Genomic DNA, 18,210 nt, shown 5'->3' on the forward strand with positions numbered 1-18,210 from the left:
GAGCAGGTAAAGGCACTGTTGAAGCCCTGGGTGATGTGACTGGAGAAAGAAAAATGGGCTTTTTTTCCACTTGCAGGACTCAGTCATCATGCAGATCACATCCATGCATGTTGAGCAGAGAAACAGCCCTGATTTGATTCATAAGACTGGACCTGCAATTCTGGCTCTGTCATCAATTATTTGTGAAGTCCTGAACATGTCATTTCACCATGTGGGAAATTATTTTCTGCATGGTCAAAATAGGGTAGTGGTGTGCTAGTTGATTTCTAAAGTGATTGCCAGGTCAAATAGTTGATGATTCTGGGCACACTACTTTTCTCGGTACTGTTTTGATTTGGTCTGCTGTTTGAGGTCATAAATATTTTGATAACCTTCCATCAGTACTTGGAATCTAAATTTCTTTTAAGAAAATGTTACACTAATGTTTTAAGAAAATGAGATAAAGGACTGTTTTTATGTAGCAGGAATTTTATCCTTAATGCATTAATAGTTGGCAGCTTTTTCTTCTTGAAAGCTATCTGTGAACCTCTATGGGATTACATATTCTTTAGGGGTTCTCTCTCAATTACCACGTTTGGACAGTTAGGAACCTATTCATGACCAGACCAGGTAGGTTAGCAAATTATTTATCCTTTTATTCTCTGAGGCAACTGCAACCCTTTTACTGTCCACTAAGGTATTCTAAATGCAGAAGCCTGGAACAACGCATCACTGAAAAGATGCCATTTCAAAATGTTCTGAGACTGGGCATTTCAATCTTTACCACGCACAAACCACCTGGGGATCTTGTTAAGATGCAGGTTCTGAATCAGTAGGTCTGTGATGGGATACGAGATTCTGCATTTCTAGCAAGCTCCCAGCTGGGGCCAAGGCTGCTAGCCTTTTGTGTAGTAAGGCACTAAGGGACTGGATAAAATGTGTGTGGACTTTGTATCATTTATGAGTCAGTTTGCCCATTATAAAGATAGATAGGCTGTATACCACTTCCAAAAAACACTACCTGAGCTAATATAAGAAGAAGGATCTCTTTCTAAATAGCACATCAATAGAAATGGCATGTTTCAACTTTAAATATTCATGACTTGTCTTCCTCTTGTTTCTTTCAAGAGTTTTGACATTTACTTCAGTAACTACTGTCACTTTCAAATGGTGACCCATATTTTTGTCCTTTGTAAATCCCCTGTGTTATTATTCATGCCTTTGTTCTGTTTCTACTCTTGGAAGCTGCCTTTATCGGGTTTGCCAGGTGGATTCTGCACATATCTGGAATTAATCTCCATGGCCCATCAGAATGGAGCCAACTCCATTTGATCAAGAGAAGAAGCAGGACAGAGACAGTGACTGCAGGGAGAGATTGGAAGGCTGATGACCACTGTAACTTACCCCGATCAGACAAAACAAAAAGCCACGTTCTGCTCACATCTTTTTAGAACTAGCAATGCCAGAATCTTAACGTGTTTTGCTAAATCTATTGCAGGGTTGTCTTCTAGACACACAGATTGACATGTTAGCTTCACAGAGTCTCTGTTTCTCAAGATTATCCATATTACACAATATTTCAGAACTGACAAACTGTCTTCTATTTCTGAGTCCATTTGGGATTTGAGTTGTGGGAACTGTTTAAAGGCAATGGGAGGTCCTCTTAATTGTGCTAAAATCTCTAAATATATTATTCATCCTCTATTTAGTGTATTTAACACATAGCCACTTATGCATGAGTCTCCTATGAGAGGCTGATTTTTTTTTATTAAAAAGAAAAGTCATTTTCTGATTAAGAAGCAGTTCCTTTTTTAATGAAATTTCTTTTGGTTCTGCTATACAGAAATAAATCACCAAGGCTCTCTCAGAAAAGGTTGTAAATATTTTGCACTTGTGCACTTTTAAAATAAAACCTGAAGTCATTTAAGTCCCTCAATTAGTCTTTGCCAAGGTTAAGTACATTTGAGCATTAGCACGTTATTGCATAATACAGTGAGTTGGCAGAACAGAAAGCCATCGGCCAAGTTTAAATGTTCATAGGTTCTTAATTTGGGGGGAGACCTTGAGGCAGGCAATTAACAAATACTTTATATTTTAATTTTTCAGGTAAAGAAATCCAGAAGAGGTTAACTAATTTAACCCAAGATCTGAGCAGGTTAAATGGACGGGGGAGAAGCTACTGTTTGGTGGTACATGTCACTGTAGCAGCTTAATTGGGGCAGGCGAGGGAGGAATGATGTTTTAAAAATGACCTCTTGACAATATTTCTTTAATGTGGATAATATACATTGCTTTCTCTCCTGGGAGGTCTATGTCTCTTTCTTTTCCCATGGAAATAAAAGAGCATCGTTGATAGGTAGCTTTTAGTTATGCGGCTCAGTACTGAAACGTCTGCAGTCATCGAGGACAAACTTGTGGTTGCCGAGCTGGAGGGGCTGGGGGAGGAACGGAGTGAGAGTCTGCGGTGAGACGCTGTAAACTATTATATATAGGGTGGATAAACAATAAGGTCCTACTGTATAGCACAGGGAACTATATTCCATATCCTATAATAAATCACAAAAGAAAAGAATATAAAAAAGAATGTGCATACATGTATGACTGAAACATTTGGCTGTACAGCAGAAATGAACACAGCACTGTAAACCAACCATATTTCAGTAAAAAAAAATACTGTTGTGTCTGAGTACCGCCATGCAGTCGTCTGTAAAACACCTCCTGTCCCATTGTAAGTGATAGAAACACACACGCATACACCCTTTGCAATCAGAACTTGTGGATTCTGCCAGGCCTCATTTGGAATCATCAAGGTCGGCTGTGTGACGCCAGTGAGCATGCGTGTGGGGTGTGCTGACGTCTTGCTATGGAATGACTTCAGCGCTGATGCTCTGACTCCCCCCGTTGGGACTACAGATCCATCGTGACACACATCTGCAGGGGAAAAAATAGCTCACCGTTGCATTTACTCAGGCGCAGCCTTTTCTGGCAGCCTCTGGGCCACTTCAGGTGAGGTCTGTGCCCTGCCTGTTGGGAACATCACAGAGCCCAGAGAGCACTGGGCTCCCGCGCTAGCTGTTCTCTCCTGGGCTCATTTCCATGCTTCTTTGGCAGTTAATCTTTTGAGTCTCCCTTTCCAAAGAACCTCTCAGCTCTTGAAATGCCTGAAACTGAATATGTTTACCTTCTTGTATCTGATGGATGCTCTTAAGTATTGCTTATACAGGTTTAATCTTCTTTCCCCTTGACTCAGATCGTCATGTGTGATGTTTTCTTTTCATTTCAGATTGATCCAACACTTGGAATTTGCCACCACCAGTCAGTCAAGTAGTCAGTGATCTGCAGACCCTCACAACGCACTAAGGAAGTCTGCTATTCACACGGGCCTTTAATGCAATACTCCAGGGGTTAGGAGGCATTATTTCTTTGCTCTGTGATGTCTCTCTGTGGTGAGCATACTAATATTAGAGAAGGAAAAAAAATGAGTTCTTTAGGATTGCTCCCTCATACCAGTGAATAATATCTGATATTAGAAAGGACACTCATTCATTTCATACTCACCATCCGTATCACTAGTAAGGAAAGTTTTTATCTTGTCTATCAGAGATTGGGGATATTATACAGTGAGGCCTGAAGTGGCAATAATACATTTAAGTGACTATTCCATAAATGAAGTAATGCCTTCCGGTTCACATTTCACCCTGGAAATGGTACTGGTAGAGTCACCTCAAAATTGGATGATTAGAATTATAATCCAAATTGTCATTCATTTTGTTTATGATCCTATACAAGAACTTTTTGCCTATTCATAAGTCAGGAAAATAGTATCCTATATTTTCTTCATTCCTCTACTTTTACATTTACATCTATCTTCTGTCTGAAATTAATTTGGGGGATGATGTGGGATAGTGATTAAGATTCACTGTTTTTTCCATTTGGGTATTTAAATAATCCAGGACCACTTATCGACAATATCCTTTCTCCCATTGCATAGCAGAGTCAACTTTGTCATAAATCATGTGACTGTATATGGATGGGTCTGTTTTTCGACTCTCTATTTTGGTCCAAAAGGTCTATTTGTCTTTCTCTGCACCAACAGCACATGGGCTTCATCCCTTTAGCTATATAACAAATCTTGACATCTGGCAATGTTTTCCAGCTCTGTATTTCTTTAAGATTGCCACAGGGCTTCCCTGGTGGCTCCCCAGTGGAGAGTCTGCCTGCTAACACGGGAGACATGGGTTCAATCCCTGGTCTGGGAAGATTCCATATGCTGTGGAGCAATTAAGCCTTTGGGCCACAACTACTGAGCCCATGAGCCCTAGAGCCCACACTATGAAACAAGAGAAGCCACCACAGAAGACCCAGCACAGCCACAAATAAATAAAATTATGAAAAAATAATTGCCACAGATATCCTGGCCTTTGCATTTATAACTATAAATGTTATAGTCGGTTTGTGGATTTTCACAATGACTGAAATGGCATCAAATCTTTGCATGCATTTGGAGATAACTACTGCCTTTACAGTATTGAGTCTTCTAATCCATGAATATATTATATATAGTATATAGGAGCAGGATTAAAGTTTAAAAAGATCTGTCTACCCCCTCCTCTGCTAAACCAAACACTTAGTTGAATGCCAGATATATCCTGAAAAAAATATGTGAGGAGGGTAAATATGTTTCATTCCTACTCTCTCTCTTTTTGTCTTCTCTCTCCTTTCCTACCACCCAAAGCCCAGGAATTTCATGAATTTCTTTAAGGTGTCTGGGCATTCATCTCAACTAAACTCTGTATTAATTCTCTCCAATCAAAACTCACATATCACACAGTAACACAATATAAAACTGTGATAAGTTTCTCATTTAAGAAATATTAGTTATGTTTGAAATTGTACGCATAATATCAGGAAATATTTTTAATTGATGTATCAGTAACTATGATCACAATACTGCTGCATAACAAACAACCATAAAATCTCAGATGCATACAGCAATAAGCACACAAGTTTGAAGATGAACTTCGGGATGACTGATCTGGGAAGGACTAGAATGGGGAGATTGTGCTCTGTGTGGCTTATTTTCTTCCCAGGAACAAGGAGATAGTAAGTTCTTCTCATGGTGATAGCAGAGATGCAATTGAGAGAGCCCAGCCTCTCAAGTGTTTTTAGGTCTCATGTCTTCTGACATCCCACCATCTAACGCAAGTAAATGGACAAACCCCTAGTCAAGGGATGGGCAAGTGCAATCCACCCACAAAAGTGGAGAAGGGGTCAGTAAATAATTTTTAATAATAACTTCAGGGCTTCCCTGGTGGTTCAGTGGTTAAGAATCCACCTTGCAATGCAAGGGGACACTGGTTTGATCCCTGGTCCAGGAAGATCCCACATGCCGAGGAGCAACTAAACTCCTGTAGTTGTGTGTGCACCACAACTACAAAGCCTGAGCTCTAGAGCCTGGGAGCTGCAACTGCTGAAGCCCACGTGCCCTAAAGCCTGTGCTCTGCAACAAGAGAAGCCACTGCGATGAGAAGCCCACAGTGAAGAGTAGCCCCCGCTCGGTGTAACTAGAGAAAGTCCACACGAAACAACAAAGACACAGTACAGCCAATAAATAAATAAATCTTAAAAAAAAACCCCAATAACTTCATACACCACAGTTGGGAAATTGTACAAGTTCTTAGACCATATTAGCTTGTTAACTGCCAACATATAATCAAATTCTGTTTCAGTGAAACAACAGAAATTAACAGGTATGTTTATGCTGCCCTAAGAATTCCTTTGTCATACTTATCCAGGCCACGCTTCACAAGAGAGTAACACGCTCTCTTATGAGTCCAGAATTCACTGTATTAGTCTTGTCCATTCTTACAACGTCAGTTCACCACACCTCCAAGCTGACCAAACTGACTCCCTCCCTACTCTCCCCAGTCTCTGAGAATGGTCCATCCAAATCTCCAGGCAGAAGTCTAGGAAACATTCTTGACGATTATTTCCTTCTTTCAGTCACTCCTTGTACTCAATCAATCCCCAGGTGCTTTGGATTATTGCTCCTAAGATTCCCTCAAATCAGACCACTTCTTTTCAGAGTTCAGGCTTCCCTCATTTTTCATCTGTCTATTACACTTGCCTCCTAATCTCCATAATTCCTGACTTGATCCCCTCAAATCCAAATTCCATACCTTAAGTGATTTTTCAAAAATATAAACGTTATAATGCCATTCCTCCTACTTTCCAGCCAGATCCCACAATCCAACTCGTTTACCAACTGGATAACTGTGTCTGAAACTGCTAATTCCCCCACTATCCATTCTCCCCTTTGAACTTTAGTAATAATATCCCTGCAGTGACTGCAGCGATGAAATTAAAAGATGCTTACTCCTTGGAAGGAAAGTTATGACTAACCTAGATAGCATATTCAAAAGCAGAGACATTACTTTGCCAACAAAGGTCCGGCTAGTCAAGGCTATGGTTTTTCCTGTGGTCATGTATGGATGTGAGAGTTGGACTGTGAAGAAGGCTGAGCGCTGAAGAATTGATGCTTTTACTTTGGCCACCTCATGCGAAGAGTTGACTCATTAGAGAAGACTCTGATACTGGGAGGGATTGGGGGCAGGAGGAGAAGGGGACGACAGAGGATGAGATGGCTGGATGGCATCACTGACTCGATGGATGTGAGTCTGAGTGAGCTCCGGGAGTTGGTGATGGACACGGAGGCCTGGTGTGCTGCGATTCACGGGGTCGCAAAGGGTCGGACACGACTGAGCAACTGAACTGAACTGAACTGAATAATATCCCTGAGTTTTTGCTGTGCACATGACTGATCAGATAAAGACTGCATTTCCATTCTCTCTTGCAGTCATATTACTTGGTGCTGGCCAAAAGGGTATGAGCAGAAGTGATGAGTGAAATATCTGGTTCATTCACTTTAAAGGAAAGGAGCATGCCTTCTACATTCCTCCTGGAATACAGACATGCTGGTGGGAGTTGGAGTGGCCATTCAGATCACGAGATGGAAGCCATGGGTTGGGTATCCCACACTGTAAATCTGTCTTATCTCCCTGGATGATTTATGACTTGAGTTACAAGAGGGAAAATGAATGTCTATCATGTTAAAGCCACTGATGTTTTGATGTCATTGTTAGAACAGCTGAGCCTATCTCCTAATATTATTGACTTCTGCCCATTTTTACTGCCATATCATTTACAGCTTCCAAATCTAGCTAATGATCCTGGCTAGTGAGCCCTTAGAAGTATGCCCCACTCATCTCTTGGGTTAATTTTCCATCCTTTCAAGATTCAGCAAGTCTTTCTTCCTCTGGAAGCCTCACTAATGCCTCCTTCTGTTGGGTATTTTAAACATAGCTGTGCCCTGGTCTTCCATAGCATTCATGCTGTGCATTAATCTATTAAAGCATTTAATACATTGTGTTGAAAACAGGATTTCCTTATCTGCTTTACTTTAACAAGTCTTCTTTCTCAACGGCTCTACCTATTCTCTTCCAGTGCTCTGGAACAACAGAAGGCAATTCCTGTAGGGCAGCACTGGTCTTTATTTATTTTTTATCCTGGACACTTAACAGTGGATGGTAAGTAAATTCATGTTAAATGAGTAAATGGGTAGATTATTTATCTGCACACTTAGTGAGTGTATATCTTTTTGGGTTGTTTTGTGTCTCCTAGGAAGAGGCAACCTAATAGAGTCAAAGCATTTGTTAAATTAGATGTTTCTTGTCTGTTTAGATATTTTAGGTATTTTTCTACTGAACTCTGGTTGGAAAGCTTTCTTTTTACTCAAAGAAATGGAAAAATTTTCAGAGGGGGAAATTGCTTAAATGTGAAGTATTATTTTGATTTAAAATAAAAATCAGTTGCCTGGTAAATACCAGGTTTTGCTGGATCTCAGGAAGAGACCAAGTGTTTCCTACACCTATTACATTTACATCTTCTACAATTTCAGTTTCTTTGAATTATTTGCCTATTGAGATTTTTTTTTTTAAAGGAAAGGAACCCCCTCCCCCGTCACTGTCCTTGAACAGAAAGCATCTATGTCTGAACTGCCTTTGAGGACCTACCTCTCCTTAGTAGCAGCCTCACATATATGTCTTCCTCAGCTGGCATTTGTTTTGTCTTTACCTAAGGGATTGTCCTCTCTCCTTCCTCCTTGAAAGACCATTTCCTTTGTCTCCCGAAATCCCAAGACGAGTTCCTTTTGATTCAGTCATTGGCAAAAGGAAAGTCCCAATGACAGAAGCTAACAGGATCTAGAGTTGTTATCTGACAGTTAGTGACGTTTGGAACCGTTTAACTTTCTATTGCCTTTGAGTGATAGCCAAGTCTCTGGGCAGAACATAGAATTAAGATGCCTACATATATTCCCTTTTTTATGTACCTAAAACCTCAAGATTTGGTTTAAGAATCCCTTTAGTGTACACTTAGTTAATCGATCCCTTTTTCTAATAATAATTTAATGTTTTCTAAACAATGTATGGTCATTGTTGAAAATATAGATAACAGTCAAATAACATTAATATAATTTGAATTGTCCTTAATTTCAATAATATATACTCATTATAAAAATAGACCATAGTTAAATAATAATATTGAAATTATCCATAAGCTCAACACCTAAAAAGAACCACTATTAAAATCTCCTTCTCTCTCTCTGTATGTATGGATACACATACATGATACACAGATGTATCCACACACATTTTTAAACATAATATTGTACATGTCATTTATTAGCCTACTTTTTCACTTTATAATATATAATGAACATGAACATTTTCCTTTTATATTCTTTTAAATTATTCTTTCACAGTATTATTTCAGGGGCTGAATTACATTCCATTGTGAATTATATAATAATTCATTTACTCAGTTCATACTTGGTGCATATTTAAGCTGTTTCCAATTTCTTCCCTCATGAAGGTAATTTTAGCAAGTACCCATGTAACTAGATTTTCAAAGCCCTGTGATTTCTTCCCCCTTTAGGATAAATTCCTAGAAGTAGATTTGCTAGATCAAAAGATATGCAAACTACAAATTAAGTCTTTTCACATGCATTGCCAAATTGCCTCTTACGGATTTATTTTAATACTTATATATTGCTTTTCACTTATAAGCAATGTGCCTCAAGAGCATATTCTGTCTCTTGTTTACTTCCCTTGATCTCTGGGAACGCTGAGGGTCATGGGATGTTATGAATTGCCATTGTGCTACCTGCTGGCTGTGTAAGCAGAGATGAATCCATGTCAGACACACACTTGTGTCTGCCTTGCTGGGATTTATCCTGACAGAGAGGCCCCTGTGATCTTCCCTTAGCCCTCAGGGTGGTACTATGGGAAAGAGCCAGCCAGAGTTTCAAATCTCAAATCAGGTGCCATGCAAGCAATAGCTAAAGGGGCACATTGCTGGTGTTTCATTTTTAAAGGCTGGTCAAAGTACATGCCAATGACAGACTTCTCGTTTATTCCTGAGAATCAACATTTTCACCACGGGTATTTCACAAATGGTCATGTTCTCGCCATATTTGCTATACAAGATACTGCTACAAAGAAATCACCATGGGGTGGGGGTATGTGCAATGGTTACTGTAAACTTCAAAGGGAGCATGAATACATTATGGTCATATATGCATCATGAATGCATGACATATGGTCACCTTCCCATTACTGTTCCTAGCACATTGCTCCTAGTAGGCAGTAAATTAACATTAGTCAAAAATTAAATGGATAACTCAGTGAATGCTGTCTGTCATTCTGGATGTGTAAAAGTATTTATGTATGGTTGGAGTATTTGAGACTTTAGCCACAGCTGGGGTAAAGCCACATTCTTCTTGAGACTTAGTTAAGTCTCCAAAAAGATATGAGTGGAGCTTGAAATGTGAGTCAGCAAGAGTAAGACTAAAAATAATTACAAATAATACAGTTCTGTCAATTACTCATGAGTAATGTGAGAGGGATGGCCCGATTAGGACTGGAAAATTTGAAAAATAGTGACAATGACAACCTTAATTAATCCTAGCAATTTTGGTGTTTACTTTTTTAAGGGATCAGATTGGCAACAAATCTCTTGTGATAGGAAATAAGACTATGCCCCATGGGGGGGGGATCAAAAATCTCTTTGGAATCCTGCCTGATCTCTTCCCTCCTTTGCTCCCTCCCTTTCTCTCTCTCTCTCACACACACGTATATATATATACACACACTACTTCTTTGATGATATGCAGGAGATACTAATTATTTGGCATTCTTAGAAAAGAATCTGCATTCATTATCTATTGCTGCATCACAAATTACCCCCAAATTACTATTTTGGTAGCTTAAAATAGTACACATTTATCACCACATCACTTCTGTGGATCAGGAATCCTTATATGGCATAACTGGGCCCCCATAGCAGGGTTTCTGAGAAGGCCACGGTCCTCTCAAGGCTAACTTGGAAGGATTTGCTTCCTACCTCACTTATGCAGTTGCTGGACCCATGTTGGCCTGGGGCCTCAGTTCCTCATAGTCTGTGGTCAGGCTTCCCTCAGTTCCTTGCCAAGTGGCCTCTCCATAGGGCATCTCTGTGGAGGGAATATCACATCTGGATTTACTAGTATGAGCACGTGAAAAGGCGAGAGAGAGAGAGAACAAGTCAGAAGGTAGGAAGTCACAGTGGTTTGTAAGTTTTGCTATTTTCAATTGGAAATATAACATCTTATTACTTTTTTGTATTCAAATTTTAAACAACTTGCTATGGTGGTCCAGGCATACTCAAAGGAGATGGGTTATACATGGGCGTGAATACCAAGAGGTGGCAATCCTTGGGGCCATCTTAGAAGTTTGCCTGTCACAGGACCCATGAAGGGGGAGTGGGTATATCTCTCTGTCTACATATCTGTCCATCCATCCATCCATCTACCTATTTATGCATATTTATTAAGATTCTACTTAGATAAATAGCGCATGGGAAATATCTGCAGCATAGATTACCTTTATAGACCTTTAGTGCCTCAAAGCTGATTATTCATTCCACTATTTCCTCATTCTCTGTCTTCCATAGATAGCACCTTGTTTGGTATCAGATTGAGAAGGATATTATGGCAGCAGCAGCAAGACCAACAAACCTTTACTGGGCAACTAACTTCCCTGTTTTAGGAACACGCAAGGATTAAAAGGATATTAAGTTCATCTATCTGCCTTTTAAAAAAATTTAATTAGCATTTCTTGAGTGTCCTCCACTTACTCATGCAAAGCATTTCAGAAATACAAAGATGAATACGAATCTCATTGAATGTTTGTTTAAAGTCATTAAAGGATGTCCAGAGCCCATGCTCATGGGGAGATTCTAGCCTTGCCTGAGCAAAGAGGAGGTGCTCCCCAGTTTGGTCCTGTATATAAGTCCTTCCCCCAACAGCTCTCCCGCTGTGTTGGACCCCTGATGGTAAGCCCATGCCGTCAACACAGCCAGCCTGGACAGTGGTTCTCCAAGTTGCTGCTGGACTACCAATATCAGCATCACCTGAAAAGTTGTTAAAGATGCATATTCTCAGGCCCATTCCTGACACCAAATCAAAATTTCTACGGGTGGGGTCCAGCAGTCTGGGATTCAAATTCCAAGATGGGATTAGCATCTAAGCCCCCTATAGATGCAGATTTAGAAATCACCCCTTTTCCACTGTCTTTCAGCTGTTGGTTGCTTCTCCATACTTTCCCCTTTGGCCTTCTATGTAGCCCACTGTACCTGCTGTACACGCACTCTTGCTCTGATCTTTAAGTCACTGTCAAATAAAATTCAAGAAGCTGGCCATCTCACTTTGGAGAAAGATGTACACATATCAAAGTGTGGTCAAAGTGATCAAGGTGGAGATAAATGTTGGCAGAATCCAGGGGAAAGATGATTTTGTTTCAGCTAGGAGGATTGGAGAAGGTATTACAGAAGAGACAACACTTGATCTGACCTTTGGAAGATGAGAAGCATTTTAATAGACTGAGAAGTGAGGGAATTAGAGTTTGACACATGCCTGAAGTGACAGGCAGAGTTGTATGCTTGGAGGTAAAACTCTGGAGGTATAGCCACTGGAATTCTAGCTTTTCCCAACTTGTAGCATTATCTGCTTTCACCTGGATTCATTCTTATCTGCCTCAACACTCCTTTAAGAAAGCCTATTGTCCAGATTTTTCTCTCCTTTCTCATCTCTTAATTGTTCTGAATTTTCTCCTTCATGAGATTAGCATCTTATAAACAAGCTGGAGCAGGCACATTCAGAGCTACTGCAGACGATTTGAGAATTAATAGTCTGGGCAAGACTTAATAGTTAAAATCATATGAAGGCAATTTCACTTTGGTCTTAGTCTAGTAAGTCATTAGAGCAGGCTTATCGTCTTACGCGTCTGGGTAGTGAGTTGAGGAGTTTGGTTGGAAAACAGGAGGGAAGTAGGTGCTAAGAAAAGTTTTTAATATCCAAAAAAGGGAAAGAGCCTGGAGGAGATAAATGAGCATTAGTGATCTTGTTTTACTTAGACTGTCATGATGGATTAGTGATCCTTTCTTTAACAGTGATTCTTAACAGGGAAAAATGTTGTCCCCAAGGGGACATTTAGCAGTATCTGAAGATATTTTTGCTTGTCACAATGGGGGCAAGGAGCTACTGGCATCTAACAGAGGACAGGGATGTGGCTAAACATTCTACAGTACATAGAACAACCCTTCCCCCTGCTGCTGCTGCTGCTGCTAAGTCACTTCAGTCATGTCCAACTCTGTGCAACCCCATAGACGGCGGCCCACCAGGCTCCCCCGTCCCTGGGATTCTCCAGGCAAGAACACTGGAGTGGGTTGCCATTTCCTTCTCCAATGCATGAAAGTGAAAAGTGAAGTCGCTCAGTCGTGTCTGACTCTTAGCGACCCCATGGACTGCAGCCTACCAGGCTCCTCCATCCATGGGATTTTCCAGGCAAGAGTGGGGTGCCATTGCCTTCTCCGACCCTTCCCTCTACCCAACACCAACGAATTACCCCATCTAACATGCCAGTAGTGCTGAGGATGAGAAGCCCTGGATGAAAAATACACTCCACACCAATTAGACTGGCTGAAATAAAGTATAGTGACACGTCGAGTGCTGGCAAGGATGTGGAGACACAAGAGGATCACTCATGCACTGCTGGTGGGAATGTATGAATGGTATCGTCATTCAGGGAAACAGTTTGATGGTTTCTTGTACAACTCTACCTGTAATCATCATAAGACTCAGCAATTGCATTCTTGGGCATTTAATCAAGAGAAATGAAAATGTATGTTCCTACATAACCTGGGCACAAATATTCAAAGAAGCTCTATTCATAATAACCCCAAACTGGAAATAACACAGATGTCCTTCAATGTGTGAATGGTAAAACAAACTTCTGAAAGTTTGCTGCTGCGAAGCCGTGTGCTACGCTGGGATTCATGATCTCTGGAGGAGAGGATTTCCACCCGGGGCCAGAGACCAGGCTTGACCACTGGAGCTTTCTGTGTAACAGAATTTTATTAAAGTATAAGGGAGACAGAGAAAGCTTCTGACATAGGATAGGTATCAGAAGAGGGCAGAAAGAATGCCCAGTCGCTAGTTTTTAGCAAGGCATTTTATGTGGTTAGAGAGCTTCTAATCAGATAAAAGAAATGCCTCAAGGCTGAGGGAGTTTCTCCAGGCCCCTCTCCCACAATATACATTTTTGAGATAGGACGGCGAAAGGTGTGTCACCCACGGCCATAAAATAATTCACATGAGTACTGGTGTGTTGAGTCATTATCAGCCCAAGGTTTGAGAAAAGAAAATAGTCTTAGGCAGAACTATTTTGAAGAAAGGCAGATTCCAAAGCAAATACATAGTTTCATTAACAAAGGTTAAGAAAAACATTTCCATAAGAAAAGTGCATTGGTTAGTTCAAGGCAGAACCAGGTGCCTTCAACACAGAATTAAAAGAAGCTTCTTTTAATTTTGAGTAGACCAGGAAAAAAAAAAAATCTGCCACTTCAAGTTTACTTCCTCCTGCCCCTTGGGGACCTGTGGCCTTCCTACCTGTCACCCTCGCACATCCATACCATAGAATATTACTTAGCAGTAAAAATAAGAGACTATGCATACATGCAACAACTCGGGCGCATGTCCTGAGAATTATGCTGAGTGTAAAAAGCAAATCCCCAAAGGCTAAATGCTGTAGGATTCCATTTATCATTCTTGACATGTTATAGAAATGGAATGTAAAAGTGGAGAATAGATTAGTGATTGCCAGGTGTTAAAGACAGGGAAACAAGACAGGGAGCAGGTAGAAGGTCGATGCACTTTGAATAGGGCAACACAGAGGATTCTTGTGGGGACAGAACTATTCAGGATGCTGACTACAGTGGTAGCTAGACAAACCTACCCATGTGATAAATTTGAACGGAACTAAATACACACACACACACACACACACACACACACACACACCAATGAGCACAAGTAAAGGGAACTAGCCTGGTTGTGATATTATATTTGGCTTTTGTTGTTATTGTTCAGTCGCTCAGTCATGTCTGACTCTTTGCGACCCCCTGGGCTGCAGCACAACAGGCTTCCCTGTCCTTCACCATCTTCCGGAGCTTACTCAAACTCATGTCCATCGAGTCGGTGATGCCATCCAACCATCTCATCCTCTGTTGTCCCCTTCTCCTCCTGCCTTCAATCTTTTCCAGCATCAGGGTGTTTTCTAATGAGTCAGCTCTTCGTATCAGGTGGCCAAAGTATTGGAGCTTCAGCTTCAGCATCAGTTCTTCCAATGAATATTCAGGGTTGAATTCCTTTAGGATTGACAGGTTTGACCTCCTTGCAGTCTAAGGGACTCTCAAGAGTCTTCTCCAGCACCACACTTCAAAAGCATCAAATCTCTGCACTCAGCTTTCTTTATGGCCCAACTCTCATATCCATACATGACTACTGGAAAAACCATAGCTTTGACTATACAGACCTTTATCGGCAAAGTAATGTCTCTGCTTTTTAATATGCTGTCTAGGTTGGTCATAGCTTTTCTTCCAAAGAGCAAACGTATTTTTAATTCCATGGCTGCAGTCACTGTCCACAGTGATTTTGGAGCCCAAGAAAATAAAGTCTGTCACTGTTTCCATTGTTTCCCCATCTATTTGCCATGAAATGATGATCTTTGTTTTTTGAATGTTGAATTTTAAGCCAGCTTTTTCACTCTTTTCTTTCACCTTCATCAGGAGGCTCTTTAGTTCCTCTTCACTTTTTGCCATAAGGGTGGTGTCACCAGTATATCTGAGGTTATTGATATTTCTCCTGGCTTTTTGGGAGAAATTTTGGTTTTTAAAGATATTATTGAGTAAGACTGAATAAAATGTTCCTAGGATATCTCTATATCATTCCCTAAAACTGCAAGTGTATCTATAATTATCTCAAAAGAAAAAGTAAAAAAAAAACAACCAAAAAGCGAGTTCAGATTCACATACTTTGAGAGTATGAATGGTTTGTTTTGCGCAAGCTTTCAGGAGATTATAACCTTTCTTTTTCCTGCTCAAGGGCATTATGATTTTTGTCTTCTTTCCTGAAATTAAATGTAAGGCCTCAAGGTAAAACAAAGTATATTCACCCTTATTGATATTTTCTCAGTGTCATTAGATAGGAAAACTACAGTGATCCCCCTCCACCTTGTCATCCTGGTTTACAAATGCCACTGTCCCTCCTAATTACACATGCTTCACTAGCCTAAGAAAGCAGCCTGTTGACATCAATACAAACACAAAGCACTTGAAATAAAGCCATCTTCTTCTCTAATATACTGTGATTCATAGAATGAAGGAAGAATATAAAATATATATAAAAGAGTGACATTTAAAGAAAAGCAAAGTTCTAAAAATAGCTTTTTCACTCCAAGTTTTATATATTCAACACTCCTCATTAATATGCTTCCAATTAGAATTCTATAGACATTACTCATGTAAATGTTGAGCCTAATGTGTTTGTTCTGTTAATTTTTCACTGTTATGTCTTTATTTCTTCTGTTCAGGATGAATCGTGATGTGCTAAACTGGTTCCCTGTTGCAGCTGGACTAGTAACTTTGCTTCTAAATCAGAGCCACTACAATTCAGAGTGATGGATCAAAGATAAAACCTGCTTTGTAACACGGGGTATATTGCTATTTCTGAAACTATAGGAGGTAGAAAGCAATAGGAGAGTGTGAGGATAGGTTTTTCAACTCTCTGATGGTAGATTTCTTTGACAAATAGAAGATAATCACAGTCTACATGTCAGGACAAGCTAGAACCAAGTGTCAGCGCAATTTCAGAAAAACATCTGGAAAATCACATAGGGCAATGACATTGTGTGTCTATCAAAGGTGAAAGATAATTTCTCTTTAGTTATCAAGCAATATAGTTAAGAAATTATTTGGTAAAAATTTTTGAGGATAAAATATGACTAAGGAAGGCTCAACAATCCATTTGCTTGACTAAAAGTGATGTTTCTTTTCAAGAGTGATTTTTATAACTGAATGAGTGTTATTGCCCAGGAAGATACTGAAGAATTGTTTGATGGTAGGGATCATTGTCTTGATACTGTTTTAATGGAAATGTCTCTATTTTATTATTTGGTAAGAAATTTGTTCTTTGTCCCTGATAAATATGTTTGCTCTAGTTAAAGAGATATTTTTTTATTCATTGCTTACTAATAATCTTATCCTGAATTTCTGTTTAATTTTAACACATAGACCTATTAAAATTATCATATGGCTTTTTTCTCCTTCATGTGTAAATTGTATCCTCATGTTGAACTATCCTTATATTTATCATGTGTGATATATTATTATTTTAGAATATACTTTAATATTTTAAAGTGAATTCTTTAATCATGAATTCTTTTGCATGATTTTTAATATCCAGTTTACTAATGTTGGCAATATATTCATTAATGAGACTGGTCAATAATTTTCTTTCGAGGATAGAGCTGTCCTTATCTGATTAGCATGTCACCTTAGTTTCTTAGAAATAAATTTGGACTTTTATCTTTTTCTTAGCTTCAGGACAGTTTAAGTAGAACACAAATAACCTTTTTAAAAAATATATATATAGTACATAGTACTATATAACAGTACATAGTACTGTTCCATAGAACTAGCTGGCATAATGGCTTGTGCAGGGCAAGGGAGAATTTTGATGATTTAAAAAATATTTTTATGGTCTACTTAGTCTTTTTAACTGTACTTGGGTCAGAGTTAATAATTTTTGTTTTCTTTGAAAACTATTCCAATCATGCATATTTTCAAAGCTATTGACATACAACTGTAATTCTTTCGCATGATTTTGAATGCCTTGGGCAAGGCATAATTTGAAAATACTTAACTATATCAGCTATTGTATCAAAAAAGTATCTATATTTAAGAAAGCTCATATCCTATCCTAGGTGTGCGAAAAATGAGGTCTCATTCTCTTAAGCGTCCTCTAGTTTCAGCAAGGCTTGCTTTAAACACTTGGATGATGTGTATTGAAGGGAACCAAAAAAAAGCCTCTTCACTTCAAATTCTTTACTCCTTCTTGATCTCAGTAAGAATGAATTCCACCAGTTAATCACTTCTTTAGAAGTAAAGTAAAAAATGCTTTATGGAAGGAGTGTCACACCCTTCATTTTGCCTTATCACAATTTTGTTTAATCTGAACAGATTGCTGGACATCTTGGTGGGATTTATACCCATGGATTTCAAATTCAAATGCAAATGGGCGCAAATGCTTGCCCTTGAGAAATATATCAATTCTTATTGTTTTATTCCAGACTTTGTATCTAGATTTTATTCCATGCTAGGCAACAAAACAAAGGCAACTTACAGCTAATTTCTGCCTCAAATTTCCTTGCCTATTTGATTTTGGATGTTTAACCATGGATTGTGAACTTTAGCTAACTAAAACATTACCCCCTGAGTGGAAAATTCAGAATCCAAGCACTAGATGTAGACTTGAGGGTGCATGAATGTCCACTGACCACAGACAAGCCAGTGAAAAGTTAATTAAGTAATTAAGAAGCAAATAACAGGGCCATCAGCATGCATAGAACCAACAGCTTGGAAACTTAGTTATTCATTACCCCTGAAATTTGTATTGACAAAAATGCATCTTCATGGCTGCTTGGCATCCATCTACTTCCTTATTATGAACTGAGAGGATGGTTAGGACTGTCTAATAGCAAAGTTAATGAAACTAAGAAGTTAGTTTTCCTTAATTCT

General features: G+C 39.3%; 1 long non-coding RNA gene across 4 annotated transcripts; it reads left to right on the forward strand.

Annotated features, from left to right (window-relative positions):
• The first annotated feature begins 2,820 nt into the window (after positions 1-2,820).
• On the forward strand, positions 2,821-16,763 carry LOC129639051 (uncharacterized). 4 transcript variants are annotated; one of them, XR_008708140.1, is made up of 4 exons: positions 2,821-2,985; positions 3,263-3,425; positions 7,483-7,565; positions 16,005-16,763. It is a non-coding gene; the product is annotated as an uncharacterized LOC129639051 (long non-coding RNA). The 4 variants fall into 4 exon arrangements; XR_008708141.1 differs by having other exon boundaries at positions 3,263-3,383; XR_008708142.1 differs by lacking the exon at positions 16,005-16,763 and adding an exon at positions 11,029-11,241.
• The last annotated feature ends 1,447 nt before the right edge of the window (positions 16,764-18,210 follow it).

This window comes from Bubalus kerabau, chromosome X (assembly GCF_029407905.1).
Source record: "Bubalus kerabau isolate K-KA32 ecotype Philippines breed swamp buffalo chromosome X, PCC_UOA_SB_1v2, whole genome shotgun sequence".
Classification (NCBI taxonomy): domain Eukaryota; kingdom Metazoa; phylum Chordata; class Mammalia; order Artiodactyla; family Bovidae; genus Bubalus; species Bubalus kerabau.